The sequence below is a fragment of the Mastacembelus armatus genome, chromosome 15 (genome assembly GCF_900324485.2).
Source record: "Mastacembelus armatus chromosome 15, fMasArm1.2, whole genome shotgun sequence".
Classification (NCBI taxonomy): domain Eukaryota; kingdom Metazoa; phylum Chordata; class Actinopteri; order Synbranchiformes; family Mastacembelidae; genus Mastacembelus; species Mastacembelus armatus.
This window is the reverse complement of record NC_046647.1, coordinates 19,814,503-19,831,318: the sequence shown is the minus strand read 5'-3', so window position 1 is coordinate 19,831,318 and position 16,816 is coordinate 19,814,503. Positions and strand designations below refer to the sequence as shown.

The following is a 16,816-nucleotide window of genomic DNA, read 5'->3' as shown; positions in this document are numbered from 1 at the left end:
GTCTCCATCTCCACCATCTGTAAGGTGGAGGTGATAAAACCAACATGCTTTTCTAAAATCTGCCATTTATCACAAATATTTTAAAACATCTGTTTAAAAAAAACTCAGAAAGTTAATCAGCAGGCCTATACGTAAATGCCATTAAAATTAAATTATTTTTGTAACCCACAGAAATCGTTATGTATTATCTTTTTAAAATATATTATTACTCTCTTTTCATTTTGCCATCAGTCTTCTTGTCTTGCCTATGTCAAATAATGAATATCTCATTCTGGAACAAGACCTTCCAGTTTTTTTACTTGACCACAATCCTGCCTCTGTCTTCATCCAAATGCTTCTGTTTAACTCAAAGTAAAATCGATCAATTTTCCTATTTCCCTTTTCCCCTCAATCCTCTACCCCCATCTAAATATTCCTCCATTCAGAGTCTTATGCCACAGTAATAAATCTCTGCAAGGTGGTTTCAGACAACATGCCGTAACTCATGTCACCACTGGAGCTAAATCTGAGCACAGCAGACAGCATGATGCAAGCATGTTTGAGATATACGCAGGGGATTTATTGTGGCGTATTTCATCTGAGGCAATGCTGGGGCTGGTCTGATGTCTGTTTTGCACTTGTGAACCTGGATGTCCTGCAGAGAGGCACATGGATAATGCTGTTTACTGTCAGTGCAATGATAAACAGTATGGCAAAAAGTATAGAGTAGAAAATCCCTCAGTATAGTTTACTCTTATTTGATTTGCTGTAACGTTGTCTCTCTATACATAAGTATATGAAAAAAGAGCTGAAATGCGTGCGGTAACACGTGTCAGTGGACCAGAGGAATATAAAAACTTAAGTCCCAGGTATGCTGCTTTTTATGGTAAATACTCTGTAAGTCATAAAACATGAGTTAAATTATGAATTTAATGAATCTTGCTTTGAGCCTTCTTTAAACAAAGAGTCTCATTGTCTCAAAAGCTGCAACCAAAGTTCACTTGGAGCCACAATTAAAGCGTTTTTCATTGTTTATAATTTACATTTTTTAAAGATGTCCCTTGAAAGATTGTTATCTTTGGGATGTTATTCATTATTCATGTTAGGCAATGTTATTTTTTGCTTAGAGTGATAAATGTGTAAAGCATTACTAGAAGGCAGAAAATGGTTTTCTTTACATATGATCTGTTTACTTGAACATTTGAAAGATATAAGAGCAATAAATAAACTTTTCATTAAGTATAGAATGTATTTTGATCCTATTATTTTCTCAGATGTTGCTCTTTTCAAGTTAAATGAGCTTGAGCTCATGCTGTTTGGTCACATATGCTGATGAAATTTAAAAATCTGTTGCATGAAAGATGAATCAGAGCTTTATGCTGTAACTGGTCACTGAAACATATGTGGCTGATGGTGAGGGAGAGAGAGAGAGGTCATAGGGAGGCTAGGAACACAGATACACATGGAAAAGCAAATCGGCTATAGAGAAAAGTTAAAACAGCAGCCAACCTGTGGGATACTCTGCTCTTTACTAACATGTTTGCTGTTGAGATGTGCATATCATCATAAGGATGAGCATGTCAGCTGGTATTTGCCTGTTGTCTACATGATGTAAAACCATTAGTAGTAGACTGCCACACTAACGGGTTAGAGAACACTTGTAGTATTACTACTAATTAACTAAACACCAAAGGGATCCAGACAGAACATGTGGATATTTGGAAAGACGTACAGAAAAATACTTTGGCTTACCCTGCACCCCATTTATGCCTTGCACTTTTCTTCCCTTCTTCCTTTATACGACTAAAGAAAAAAAACTCCAATAGTGAACCCGAGGGGTGACGCAGAGGACACAGTGTCTTGTAAAACATATGCACTTAATATTAGGCCCATAAAACTTGTAAAATTAAAAGCTATTTTGGAAAATAGAAAGAGAAATATTTATGTGTCTGGCTCTGGATAGAAGCCGTTTTATCTCAGGGCTGCGAGGGTCTGCCGGGGCACAGGTAACGACTGTCAACAGTCAAGGGAGGGGGGTGGTGAAATGCTGTGGAGCTGCATGCTCTCCATGTCCAACCAGATGTCCACATGTGTGACTGGGTTTCCCCACTTCAGCTGGCCAGAGTGGCCAATGTCGAGGTTTCGAAAGAGTGAGAGAAATAGAGAAAGAAACGACGTCTGCTCCTAATTATGAAAAAAGGGGGAAAAAAGTATCTTGGAGCTTTGGACTTTGCTTACATTTAGACTTGAGTCACAGCTACGCAAGGGTAGCTACTGACACACAGAGCAGCCTGCCTGATGACAAGGGGGAAAAACGAGAGGTGAAAAAAAAGCAAAAACATTGTTCACCAAGTTAAGTTGATTGAAAAGCTGCAAAAAGCAATTATGATTGTGAGAATGTGCAGACCCCTCGTCTTAGCAGCCAGCAAACATCGTAAATCGTGTGGCGGTCTCTGTTTACGCTGTGTTGACCTCTCTGTGCCCTCTGGTCCTGGCTGGGCTCTCAGTGCCCTCAGCTCTGACATACATACACATGAAGCTATTTCATACACAGATGAGTTGTATATATGAGTTTTTCAAAATTCCATGACCTTTGTCAGACGTTAAAGGTAATCAAAATTTCTTTTCAGTCTCTAGAGGGTTTAGAGAAACCCAAAACCAGCTCTCACCCTAAACCACTCCTTAAAGCTTTGTCCCTCCCATCCTGTCCTGTTTCCTGAAGCCACAACATGAACTACAGATGCCTGGTTGTGACAAACTGCACAAAAAGCAGCCCCCCAGTCCAAAGCTAGCATTAGCGCCAATGACCAAGTTTAACAATTCAGTAGATCATCTGGTCACGGGTGATCACCACGATCAATTTACTGCCCCCAAAATGAACATGTTAGCTTTACATTCTAGCACATGGAGAAGGAAGAACATCAAATCTGAGAGCTCCTCTCTGGCTGACTGTTTGAAATGACTACTTCTTTATAACCTTTGTTAGATGGCAGACAGGGCTAACTTTGAGTGCACTTTACACAGTGCAGAGAAGCTGGACTAACAACAGAAGGGCTGTAGGTCACAGACGGTCTTGGAGGGAGGTCGTATTGCTGAGAAACAGCACATCCTGTTCCACTGTCACTTCATTGATAATATAAAATTTCATTTAAGGCACCTTTAACTTTCCATTAAGGTTTTGTGGCCATTAGTGTTTGTCATTTTCTTTGCAATGCTGAATTTGTATTTATCCCAGTCTTTCATCCTTTTTGTTAAACAACTGAATAATAACTGATGATTATGCCCATAAAGATTTTCTTTAAAACATGTTTAATATTTGTGACTAACACCAGCAATCAGTGATGCTGTTATGAGACATACCAGTGAATAAATGGAAGATTACAGTAAAGTGTCAAATACTGAATTTGACAACTGAAATGAATGAAAAAGAGAGAGGAGTGGAAGCCTCTGTAACATTAAAGTGACAAAACAACAGTACAGGTAAAGTCCAATTCCCTCTAAATGCTTGGAACCTATTTTGCTAATGCCTCTTCAAAAGTGCAAATTAACAGCCTATAAATAGTGCAGGCTACTGGTTGGTGTCCATATTTGTTTGTGCACAAGGACAGAAGAGAATTGTTGAGATTTCGCAGGATTCGCTGGACTGTCTGCTACCAGAAATTGGAGTCGTCACAAACATTCGTAAAGTGTGTTGTTGTGTGTGTTTAATCGGCCTTAAGGTGGGCGCTCCTTCCCGACTGTCAACAACTAAAAATATGCACAAGTTGGTGGAAACAGTTGGTAAGTGAGGCCTAACTAGTTTTAGGTTTCAGCCTTAAGGCATCATTCTGACTCAGAGTGTTGTACAGCACCTGACAATTCCTGTAACTTTCTGAAACCATCATTAGAACAGGAGAGCTCATTTTACTTAGCAGCTGCCATGTGAAGGTGAGAAAATATGCAAACTTTGAACAATTCCAGCCAGTTCTTTCTTTATTTGTAACACCTCGACTATTTTTCATGGCAAATGGGTACAACATGAATGCCTTTGAGAAGATACTGTCCAGAAGTGCAACTTGATCCTAACTTAAGCGATTATCATTTCTCACTGTCCTGTATGACAGCAGGCTCTTTGCCCTGCCTATGAATGATGCTGTTTGGAACAGGAATAAAAAGCTTTGCCTTTTGAGGGGGCTGGCACTTTGCAAGAACAAGTTATCCCCTGGCCTCAACACTAAAAGCATCAGCATATAGTTGGCTGTAGTGATGCACATACACAGCAGGTGTATTTTGGACTCTGAACATGTGTGACAGAAAACCATGATTTCTCAGCACCTTGCAACACACAGTGATACTGACAGTAGATGAAGAAAACAGGCAGAGGTCAATGGGTACACTCCAGGGTGAACGCGCTTTCTTGCATTACACTGATATTTATAGAAACAAGTGCAAACTGTGCTTGAACGTCAAGCTATTTCTGTGGTTGTGGCCTAATGCCTGTGGAACATTTACAAACAAACGCACAGAAAACAGCAACTGAACACACAGGGCTGAATGTTTTACCATCTCTCGCCTACCAAATACAAACCACAGCTTATCTGAAGAATGACATTGGTTTGCCTTGGATCTTACTGAGTTTATATGAATTTCCCTCACACTCAGGCCTTGAACACCATTGATGGTCAGGACCTGTAAGTGAAGTACGGTTGACTATGGAGGCATCATTTTGAGTGTTTTAGGGTTAGTTAGTTAGTTACATACTGAAACACATTAGGAGAAAATGGCTTTATGAATGTTTGCCTAATATGAGAGGGTGAAACTTTTGCCTCCAGACCACTCTTTCAAGTGGTCTGGGGAGAGCTGCATGTGAACAGCAGTCATGAAGACAGATTTGTGTGAAAGAGAGTCATTACCCCGATTCAGTGCAGACACAAAAAGGAAAGTGTTTTGAACTGTAACACGAAAACAGCTTTCTAAAGAAAAGATCTTAAGGAAACAGCCTATAGATTATTATTTTTTAAAAATGGGGATGGTGGCGATATGCTAAAAATAAATAAATAAATAAAAATAAATAATCATTGCTTTAAAGGCATCTCCTGATTTAAAGGGATCAGATTTTGAAAGAGATAAATTTTAAACAGAATATATATTTTACCCGTGGTGGAACATTTGAACAATGTCAAGTATGCGAGCACTCCCCTTTTAGAGCTTCACTAAGCAACTCTGCTTTTGGCTTAAGACGATCTTCAAATTTGCTCCTTTGATGTAAAGTACTGAGGAGCAGTAGCACAATTTATAGTCTATCTGGTCAATGAGTGGGCATGTGCAGTAAAACCTGTAGCTGTGTGTGTGCATGTACACGTGTCTCCATGCTGCAGCTAAGGTTGCATACATACAGAAAAGGGACTAGTGTTTGTGCCACCTTAACACAACTCTGGAAGACCATTACGTTTTGAAATAATAAACACACACACAGCCTTTCTTTGAATCTCAGGCACACATGAACACCGATGGACATGCTCTTAACATACACCTCTGCACACCTCAGCACAACCAAAACGCACTCTAAATTTACGACCTTAACATTCCTGCAGGGTCAAGCCATTTATCAAATGCTGCACATTCTGGTTTCAATTACACAGCCGATTGTGGAGAGCAGTTATTTTAGCAGGTTCATTTGGCACAGTAGGGGAGGTTGAGCCTTTCTGCTTTACACCCTATCCCCTGAACGCGACTGGGCATTACTTTCTGAACAGACTCTTCTGACGCTACAGATGGTGAGAGAGAAATTGTCAGGTCACTAGAAACTGAGCAGATGAGCTGCGGGTGCCTGTCAATTTAGCTTGCCCCTCTCTTCTTTTAGCTTTCTCCTCCTCTTCCTTTACAGTGACGAAGACACTTCTACCATTTTGCCATGCTGGTTTCTCTTTCTGCCCCTCTCTATCCTTTTCTCTTCCTCTAGCCGACTTTCTTTATCTCTCCGTCCCTTTCTCTGCCTCACACCCTCTCCCCGCCATCTCTCTCCTCTCTCTCTGTGGTAGAATGGTGATAAATCCCTGTTTTATTGCTGGAGAATTCCTCTCCCCCTGCAGGGCTGACAGCTCTCCACGTTCTAAGACACTGCTAGAAACAAACCCAATCCTCCCTCCCTCCATCACTCCATCTCTACGTCCATCTGGCCCTGATTACAGAGAGAGTGGAAGGGTGGTGGGGCGGGGCGAGGGAGATGTTGGAGGGAGGCACCACACCATAATACCCTAGGAGAGGAAAGGGAGAGAGGAAGGAGGGATAGAGGGAGAGGGTGATATTCAACATGTTGGTATGGAGGAGGAGAAAGAGGGGGAAAGGAGGAGGAGAATGAGGAAGAGCACCAAAGGGGGAAAATGGAGAGAATATGAATGTACAAATAAAAAACATCACAGGATGGAGACAGAAGAGGTCTTAGTGGTCTGCATGAAGAGGAGGAGAGAGGGAAAAGCAGCATAGGAATTTAAAGAAACATTATTTTCACCCATCATAAGCACTTTAATAGGTAACGGTGTGAAAACCAACAGATGTTGACAAAATTGAGTAGAAACCAATAAATTAAAAAAAAAAAAAACAACTGCTTATTGTTTTCTGTATAATACCAACACATTAATACTTTCTGTGTTCGTCAGTAGGTGTGTTTTTACACACTTATTTACATGTGCACTAATGTGGTTTTGTGTGTGTGTTTGGTCACAATAATCACAAAGTAGCTGTGAAATCCTGTAACCACTGCCTAATAAAAGCTTGAGAGCAGATCTGAGTGGCTGGTAGAGGCTGACAGAGTAATAGACGAGATGTGGAGAGGCTGCAGACTAATTGCTGACTTTTGAATGAAGTGAATATTTTGAAGTTGAACCAACTATTACGTGTGTGTGTGTGTGTGTGTGTGTAAATATTCATTTTCTGTTTGGTCTTTATGTCAGCAGAAGATGTAATGTCTGTGCACTTCTTGGATTTTGCAGTGATTCTGTATATATCTATACTTTACCTCTCATATTGCTGAGTTGTACATCTTGAGAACAAATTATGACAATTTATCAAGTGCAGGGATTTGTCTGGATTGAGGCTGCAGCACCAACCAGGTCTGCAGTTTCATCATCAATATAATTACAAGTAACCATTGTTGAATTACCTGAGGAATAGTGGGAGGGAGCAGAGGCTGCAGTAACAAAGTATTCAAAGTGAAATACCATCATGTTCTCCCTGTGACTGTAAAGCAAAGCAAGATAGAATTATTCCTTCAAGCAAGACAAGTAAAATGGCAGTTTCCAGCAGTGTGAGTAAGATTAGTGAGAGAAGGGGAGATAGAGGAAAGGAAAAAGAAGCAAAGAAGAGAAGAATCAAAACAATGAAAACAAGGAACAACAGGTGACAAACTGTTCCTGGTGCAACAAGCACTAAGAAAAGGGATAAATAAATGTCCAAGCAGGGCCAGAACACTCACTGTTTATAGTGTGTAATGTCCGATAGGCTGTTATATATAGAGCCCACAAGAGATGCACAGATAGTGTTTATGCTTTTTTAGAATGGTCCATAAAACATCACATTAAGGACAAGCAAACTAGTTTGTTAGAAACAAATAATTTCTTCACACTTTTCCAGGTGTATAATATGAGTTCAAATTAAATGATATTGGGTTTGCAGCTTCTGGTTGCATATTTTCACGTTTCAGGATACATTACAACATTCATGCAAATGTAACTGGAAAATGATAAAGGCCATCATCTGGGTCGAAGGTCTCTAAAAAAAAAAAAAAAGGCAAGAAATTGGAAAACTGTGAGTGTGTGTGAGTGTGTGTGTGTGTGTGTGTGTGTGTGTGTGTCCTGGCAGGCTGACTCAGTGCAGCAGGTGCCAGAGGAGTGTGTAATAAACACAACTGCTTTGGACAAGCTGGCCTCTCACATCGAATCATGTGTTTTGGCGACGTCCACCTCAGCTGCTCAAATGATCAGCACTCAGTAGCAGTGAAGCATCCCAAGAAAACACAACTAATTAATTCTCCAGTTTCTCACAGTGAGGCAGGTCACAGCATACAAGCTCAGTTTGGGTTTGGTTCTCTATCATCCCTGTTAACCAGTATGTCAACTCAACTTATTTCAACACAGAGGTTTGCTAAGATTTGACAATCACAATTACACAAATTGCAATAAGTGAGGAAAACTCATTACCTTAAAACTTTTTATATATGTGTATATAATGAAGTTTTTAAAGTACAAGGGGAATGTACATATTTTTCTAAATACAGTGAACACATATTGTCTGATGAGTTACAATACTAAAGCTTGTACATGTTTGTGTCCTACACCCAAATTTGACTGACCCTTTTAATTTTACATGCTTGATACCTGGCTGGTGGACATTTTTGTATTTGAGATTGTTTACACAAATCATGCATCTTGTTTTTAATGTGCATCACTTTGAAGCTATTTCTCCACTGTAAAGAAACTTACAAAATATGAAAGCCACAAGACACCACTGACTAAGCTTTAAGCTTCAGATTATGAATCACCCCCCTCCTCACTTGCTCTCCCACCGCCTCCACCAAAATAATCAGGATAATTTCTATTCATTATTACACCTCCATTTATCTGCGAGACGAGATGTGGGGAGGATGGGGTATAACTCTGAGGAATAACAATACCATTAAAAAGCCTGTGCGGCAAATATCAATCATTGTTGCCGTTAATGTCCCTCCAGCCTATTCAGATGGCCTCACTCTTTTCCTAATGTCCACCCATCTGTGTGTGTGTGTAAGCGTGCAAGTGTGTGTAGCTGTTATATTCAAAGCCCTTTAATCAACAATCACTGCATCTGGGCCAGATAATGAATGGCATTGTTTATAACCTCACTCCTGTATCGGGTGATAAATGCATACACGCCTAATGCTATCATTTGAATAAGAAATGAGATTGTGCTTTATTTTAATATCAAGGAGAGATTGTGTTAATATAAATTTCTTGGTAAAGTTGGGATAATGATGGTGCGATGATGGTGGTGATGTTCCATTTCGTCAACCAGCCATAGGATTAAGCCGTGGCAATAAAACTGAAGAAGCAAAATTAAGTTATGAAGCAATTGTTTGTGATTCATGGCCTGTGACAATAAGATATAAACAGGAGCAGTTAAAACCAAAGAGAACTGCAGTCAAGTGGAAAGTAAATTTATTAAGTCACAAATTTACAAAAAAAAAAAAAAAAAAGGAGCATTACTCAAACTGGGAAAGCAGTTTCTCCACTTAAAATAACTCCTCCATCACATTGATGCAAAAGCTGTTTATTTTCCATTCTGACACATTTGGCAAAACTGCCCTGCCACATAACACAGGATCCTCTGTGCACTCCATGCTAGTACAGTGGTGAAGGGAAAGCAAACTGAGCTGAACCATCAAAATTAGTCAAGAAGGGTTCTGAAAAATAATACGCTTGGTTTCCATGAAATATTGTAAGTGTTGATAGCTAAATAACCTACAAAAGTTCAGTGTCACTCACCTTGAACTCATTTAAATGAAGACTAGGATTATTTTTAAAAAGCAGCAACTTTCATAGGATTTTCCACCAAAACACTACCTTGATATTCCACTAGCAGCAGAAGGTAAAATATTAATTTATGTACTTCCTTAAAAAAAAAAAAAAAGAAAGTGTTAATATTCACACACTGAGGTGTGACAAATACTATATCGTACAATAAATCTTACTTTCATGGCTAGATATAAAAAACAGTGTGGTGTAGTGTAGTTACAGTATACAGCTGATGTAGAGACAATACAACATGATACAGAGCATCTTTTCATTACATTTTAATAGTGACAGTTCACTAATGTCTCACATGGTAAAATAAAAAAAATAGGAACCTCAAAAAAAAAAAAAAAAAAAAAAAAAAACTTTGCATAACACATCCCATTTCATGGAGAAAAAAAAATATACAGTGCAGACAATTTCCTGGCACTATTTCCTCAGTGACATTATCCCACTGGAATAGCAGTGGCGCGGTGTTACAACCCTGCATGTTGCCACAGTGGAATACAGATAGAGAACAGCTCGGTGTGTGCTACCCGGGGACTTTAGCTGTCCAAATCTTTGACAGTTTCTTAGCAGCTCCCAGCCCTTAAACTGTGGCAGATTCCAGCAACAGATAGGAAACCCCCACCCCCAACCCTCCTCAGCACCCTACTCCATATCAGGTAGAATCATTGATAAAGACAGCCTTTCAGGGATGACACTGATAGCTGCTCCAAAACCATTCGCAAAGTGATTTGCCTGCCATTTTAGCTGCTGCTGCCCTCTTTATGATGCACACGTGTCCAGGAAGACAACGAGATTGCTTGAGCGAGACCTTAAAGGCCACAAATAGGTATTCAAATTTTCCTCATTATATGTACTTGAAATATTAAATGCAATTGATCTTTACGTGATTAAACTTTTTCGTTTCTTTGAATGGAGCAGTTTAAAACACCGGCATTTTCAAAATCTCCTCTATTACAATTCATGTTTATTTTACAGGAGATGCAAGTGAATATTTCAGGTTTTAATATAATCTGTGCAGTTGTGTATTTGCAGAAATGCTGCTCTTCTTTTTACAGTCTGGATCATTTACACATCAAATAGCTGCTGCACATTGTTAGCCAATTGGGACCAAGTACTGTGAGGACATTTGTTCAATAAAGACCCTTTTATTGATGTGCGTTTTATTGGTAAAACATAATGAAAACTATAATTTTCTCCCTGTATATGGCTGAATAATGTGAGAACTTTAGAGAATTGGTAACATAATGTGTCACAAAGCAAATTCACAAGTTATAGGCATCACTTAAGTTTCTAATACAATACGTACTAGAGTGACTGGTAGCAACATTTTCTAGTTTTTAACCACAAAAGGTTACAACTGCTAATCAATAAAAATCTGATTACAGAAGAAGTTACTTGGTGCAGGTGAGGATTATAAAAATACCTAATGATCCTTGCGTAACGTTTAAAACTAGCGCTGGAGAGTCCGGACAGACATTTTGAAAGCTGAAGCATTTTTCTAACTACAAAATGTATGCAAAGGCCAACTCAAACATGCGATGGAGACAATGTCTCTCATGCTCCTGCATCCCACCACCCCTCCTCTCGCCTCCAGCCCCATCTTCAGTCCAAATGAATGACGCCAGCTGGGGTCGGCTGGCTGATGCTGGGCCCTGCTAGGTGGCACTGACAGCTGAATTATCCCATAGGCCGCGGCGGCTGATTATCAGCCAAGAAGTCATCAGGGCGTCCCAGCCTTCCTCCCCCCCCCCCAGCCCCCTGTCCTCTTTTCCGTCCCCCTGTCACCCCTTGTCAGGAGAGAGAGGCTTTCTCCAAGCTCACCACCCGGGTCCTCTTGACAGGTAATTTCAACAATAACAATTACCGCCATTACTGGTGTCATAAACAAGTGGCCGACCCCAAGCCAGGGCAATAACAAAGGCTTTATAATTCACCATGCAAGCCCATATAAATACATGCCAACAGGTAACAAGTAATCTAGCAGAGAGGATGAGGCCTGGTGCTCCCCTGAATCAGTGTGTGTGTGCAGCTGTGTAAAAGGTGAAGATTCTGGAGCAGATTGAAGTCAGGGCTGCACATAATCACATAAGGAAAAGGATTTCAGGGGGTGAATATATTTGATTGGGTGCAAGTCACATTTACTTGATGTTTTAATGCAGCTGCATGCATCAAAGCAGTTTTGTCAAGCTATTGATGAGGCCATTTTATCTCAGAAGGTTATTGATTTTAAGCATGTTATTGATTTAGGCCATGCTCGACTGTAAATCTATGATCGGGGACAAAAAGATGACACTCAGGATAAATATCGAATAAATATCTTTGTCTTGAACACAGACAGAGAAGCAAAAATTCTTATTGGGAATGACAGTTGTTATAGTGTAGGATTAAAAAACAACAAAAAAAAATTGTGATGTGAAATAAAATGAAAAATTGATATGTTTCAATATTTCACTGCATCATATATAGTTGTAAGAATATAATATTTATATGGATTATTTCAATAACATAAAAAGTTTTTAAAAATCAATTTTAATTTGAAATTAATTGGTTCATTAATAATTTCATGCATGCATTTATTTGAGATTTTTCTCCAAATAATTCTGCCCAAACGCTTTGTGTCTTACCAGCTGAAGTTTGGGCCAGATTGATTCCTCTCCTCACCAAAGCAAACAAGGCGTCGTGGCCCGGAGCGCTAAAATAATTTGAGACTCCCTAATGAGGAGAGCTGAGCAGCAATTAACACGTGTCACAGTCGACATCATCAGGTGCCACTCTCATTTTCTTCCCAAGACTCAGTGGATTTTTCCTCTTCTCCTCCCGTCTCCTCTTGTTTATTTCCACCCGAAGGCGACTGTGGAGAAAGACGCTTCCATGTCTGATGCGCTCGGGTTGCGTCGCGTTTAACAATCACTAGTTAACGCCACGGACAGCGTCGTGCCGACGTTGCGCATCTTCCTGTTTTCGTTTTTCTTTCTTTGCTCTTGTTCCGCAGTCCGGTCAGACAGGCCAGTTAACGGCGCATAATCCTGCTGAAGCGATGCTCCGAGCACAGACATGCGGGGGAAGAGGAGAGCAAGCGCCGCAGCGAAAACACGGAGGCTGCTCGGGTGTTTGAAAAATCCCGACAGGTTAAAATATCATTTCAAAGTAGCAACAAGTGAACTGGATCATTTTGGAGAAACTGATAAAAACTACTGATTTTTTTTTTTGTATGTGTGTGTTTTCACATTGTTCGTAACAGGGTCAATATATTTTTATTTTTCTGCTTCAGACCATAACTAAAAACAGCAACTATTATTTCTGAAAAGAATAAATTAATTACGAATGTAGTTCCATTTACTTTTAATATCAGGTTCTAAAAATGATAATAAAATTAATGGTTTTATTCATGCAATTCTGAAATAAGGATACATAAAATGAGGAATAGTCATACTTAATAAAATTTAAAAAAATACCTGTAGGCCTATATACAACACATAATACTAGGACATCTAAAAATATAATATATTATATATATAGTCAATTAGCATCAAATGTGAAAATAACTTCCAATCATAACTATTTTTTATAATTGTTGACAAGAACATTTATTATTACAGAATTAAAACAGGTCATTTCATGTCCTACTCCAGGCTGATGATCAAATAGTCATGTTTTAAGTTTTAATTACCAAAAGTGTCAAAAGAAATTAATGTCAAATTTACAATGACTTCTATAGGGTAAAATTAGAGAGCACAATTTCTGATTTCTGTTGTGCTCAGTTGTATTGTTTTCCTCTGATAATTTCGATCTGGTTATATGTACAGCACAGATGTGTTTACTCTCCAGCTAATTTATCCTATAAATGTCAGTGTATTTATAAAGATGAGGAATAGCACATGAAGCAACACTACAGCCTCATCTCGCAGCTCGTGTTAACCAGTTTGCATCTTCTCTGCACTCATGGACGAAGGATGAAGAAAGAAAGAAGAACAGGGGTAGGAGGTGTTTTGTTGCTATTCTTCTGACCTGAGCCGCTCATCTTCCTCAGAGCTTAGTGGGAGCTCAGCCGGCGTCCGCCTCGCCTACACAGGGTCCTTTTGGTGTGTGCATATCATTTGCATACATTTCTCACCGGCTGACGAGGCCTCGCTCTCATTAAAGCCTCGTCTCACAAATTCCCTCCCAGAATCCTGCTGATCTTCACTACCATGAATCTGAATCTGTACCTGCGGTGACAGCGGCTGATGATGGCATGCTGTTGTCCAGAAGCAAGCAGACAAGGGTGAGAAGATGGGGGGGGGGGGGCAGAAAAACAGAAATAAAGAGATGTATAGGAACAACAGGACAACAGTTTCTGTGCAGTGAAAACAAAAGAGAAAGCAAAAGGAACGGAAGAAAAAAATCTGCAGTCGCGAGAGAGGATAAATGAGTCCTCTGTGTACTGTGGAGTTCTTGCTCCTTTTCTCTCTCCCCCTCTCCATGTTTCTCTCTCACTTTCTGACTCTTGAACCAGGCTCCATTTTGTGTTAAGCAGCTCCCTCTCCTGACAGATCTCTGGTGGGGTCAGGGGTCAAAGTTGAGGATAGGGTCAGCTGTAACACAACTTCCAGGGGAACTCTGCAAACTCTCCTCCTCCCAAATGTCTCTTCCATCACTCTGTCCTCCTCAGCCAAAAAGTGCTTCACAAGCTCCAGGGTGATGAACTATTGCATCTTTAAGATATAAACATACTGTCGACACATCCCATGAAAATAAAAGCTCCAACAGGTCATTAAGGTGTTTCAGATTAAAAGAGGACGGTGCTGCACTGGACAGATTTGTTAGATACAATCTGGAGAGTCCACTTTAAGTCAGAAGGTTTGTCGGACGACAAAGCACTGCACAGTCGTTCGTAATGTTATAATCACAGATTTTACAATTGTCGAAATGTATGACTGTGACAATAACATTAATGATCACTAGGTAAACAGCATTTATGTTACAAAATGAATCTACCAGGCACGTACAGTTAAAAAAATGTTTGAGTGCTCGTGCTGCATTGCATGATGGGAATTGTTTTACCAAGATGCTCCCCCCTTCTCACACCTTATTTTTTTGGCACTCCTATTGCACAGTAGTCTCAGTGAAATGAATGTGAGGATGGCAGTTTGCTCTAACTAAGGACATGCATCTTTAAAAATGCTCAATTATTTAATATATTTATTTTGCAAACAGCCAAATCACTTCTTTCAGCAGCCATATGTGTGTGTGTGTATATATATATATATATATATATATATATATATATATATATATATATATATATATATATATATATATTTATATATTATATTATATTATACACACACAAAAACATTACAACAGAAGAATTTATAGATGTACTGCATGTACTGTATGTGGTGCCACAACGAGCCATGGATTAACACACACACACACACGCAAATAAATTAACAGTTATAGTACAAACATGCAGACAAACCACATCACTTAAACCTTCACACCACTGAACACAAGTGGAGGGCAAAAAACAAAGAGTGAGAGGGGGAAAAAATGATGATGTTGGACTTGAACATCAAACAATAAACAGTCCATTAAGTCTGTGTGTGGAAGACTTTGGGGGTGGGGGCAGATATTGGGGAAGAGGGGGTAGAGGAATGATGGGAGTTTATTTAAAGCATGGTGACCTCGTGGCCGAAGGCTGCCTCGGTGCAGGGATGAATAAAATTTTAATGGCTCATAAAACACAGCGACCCCTTCTCTGAGCTCAGCTTCACAGCGTTTATTCCTTCTGGGCCAATCAGATCGCTTGAATCTCCAAACAGAGAGAAAGACAGAAAAAGAGAGATGCAGACAGAAAAAGTACAGGAGAATTGAAAGAATAGTTCAAGAGTTCGGAAAATTCAGCATTTAAATTCTCTTTAAGGGTGAAATCAGAAGATTGGTATCAACCTCATGCCTGTGCATTAAATACAGAGCTGGAGTCACAACTATTGAACGTGCATCATTTGTTTAACCTGTGCATTAACAGGAAAGTAAAAACCACAATTTGAAATTCATATAACTGTGAAGCTCCAGATGCAAAATGTTCAGTGCACAACGATTGGTTCTGCTGTATGTGCTCAATGGAAGCAAACCTGGCAACATCACTGAAGACTTCGAATTATTATTGTAACATGTAAATTATTGAGCTGTAGCAGTGGTGGTACTGTATATGTACTTTTAAACTTTGGATAGAGCCAGGCCAGCTGTTCCCACTAAACCCTGACTCCAAGTAACAAACACACAGACATCAGGTTAATAATTCAAAATCTTCTGATATCACACTATGTAATATTTCCAAAAACTATGAACTATTCATTTAAAGGAAAAGGTGCAAGAGAAAAAGGATAAATACAACTCGGTGGCAGGAGGAGAATGGCAAAGAGAGACAGAGTGAGAGAGAGGGAGAGAGAGAGAACAAAATTAAAGACGAGGTGAAAAGTGGATAGAAGCCAATGATAAAAGACAACAATTTAAATTTTGTCAGTAAGACAGAAAATGAGAAAGGGAAAGCAGACTGATAGACAACTGCATAAGAGAACACGCTATTTATCTCAGTGGCGTATCACACGGACATGTAGATCACACACCCACACTGGCCTTCAACCTTTTTAACACAACACTGTAAAGGTACAAAGTATCACCAGTGGTTTAATCAAACCTATGTGAAGTGCACTTTTTGCCAAGCACCATTTGCCCCCTCTGGAAACAGGCCTGTGGCAGTCTGAAGCTGAGGTGTCAATCCATGCCACTGCCACCCCGGGACGCTGGGATCTGTAAACAAGCAGCTGTCACCTCATTTAACACTCAGCCATGTTCTTACCAACCACTTCACCCAATCTGCAGTGTTCCACAGTCATTTCATTGACGTGTCGAAGTGCTTTAATTAGCGTTTTAGTAGCTAATTTTCTCAGAATTATTTGATTTAGTTCCACTTTAATTAATGAAATCCTACATTTCCCAAAATAGCTTTTGTCAAATTCCAAAAAGACATCCAACTTCAAAGTAAACAACGATTATGATTACTTTGCATGAATACCATAGCACTGGATGCATCAGCATCCTGCTGCACTTTGAACATCTAAGATCTAAGATAATTTCCTAATAAAGTAACTTGTGTGCATGTTTGTGCACGTGTCATTTTCTAGGTGTCTATGTATTGATAGGAAATGAGAGGAAAAGTTAAAAAAAAATATCCAAAAACAGTGACCCTTTAAGACAAAGTATTGTGTGTATGTGTGTGTGTGTGTGTGTGTGTGTGTGTGCGCGCGCACGCTTTGCAG

General features: G+C 39.6%; 1 long non-coding RNA gene across 2 annotated transcripts; it reads left to right on the top strand.

The window, feature by feature from the left end:
- Positions 1–10,072: 10,072 nt before the first annotated feature.
- On the top strand, positions 10,073–13,775 carry LOC113131955 (uncharacterized). 2 transcript variants are annotated; one of them, XR_003295856.1, is made up of 4 exons: positions 10,073–10,338; positions 11,201–11,353; positions 13,465–13,594; positions 13,681–13,729. It is a non-coding gene; the product is annotated as an uncharacterized LOC113131955 (long non-coding RNA). The 2 variants fall into 2 exon arrangements; XR_003295855.1 differs by having other exon boundaries at positions 13,465–13,775.
- Positions 13,776–16,816: the final 3,041 nt, after the last annotated feature.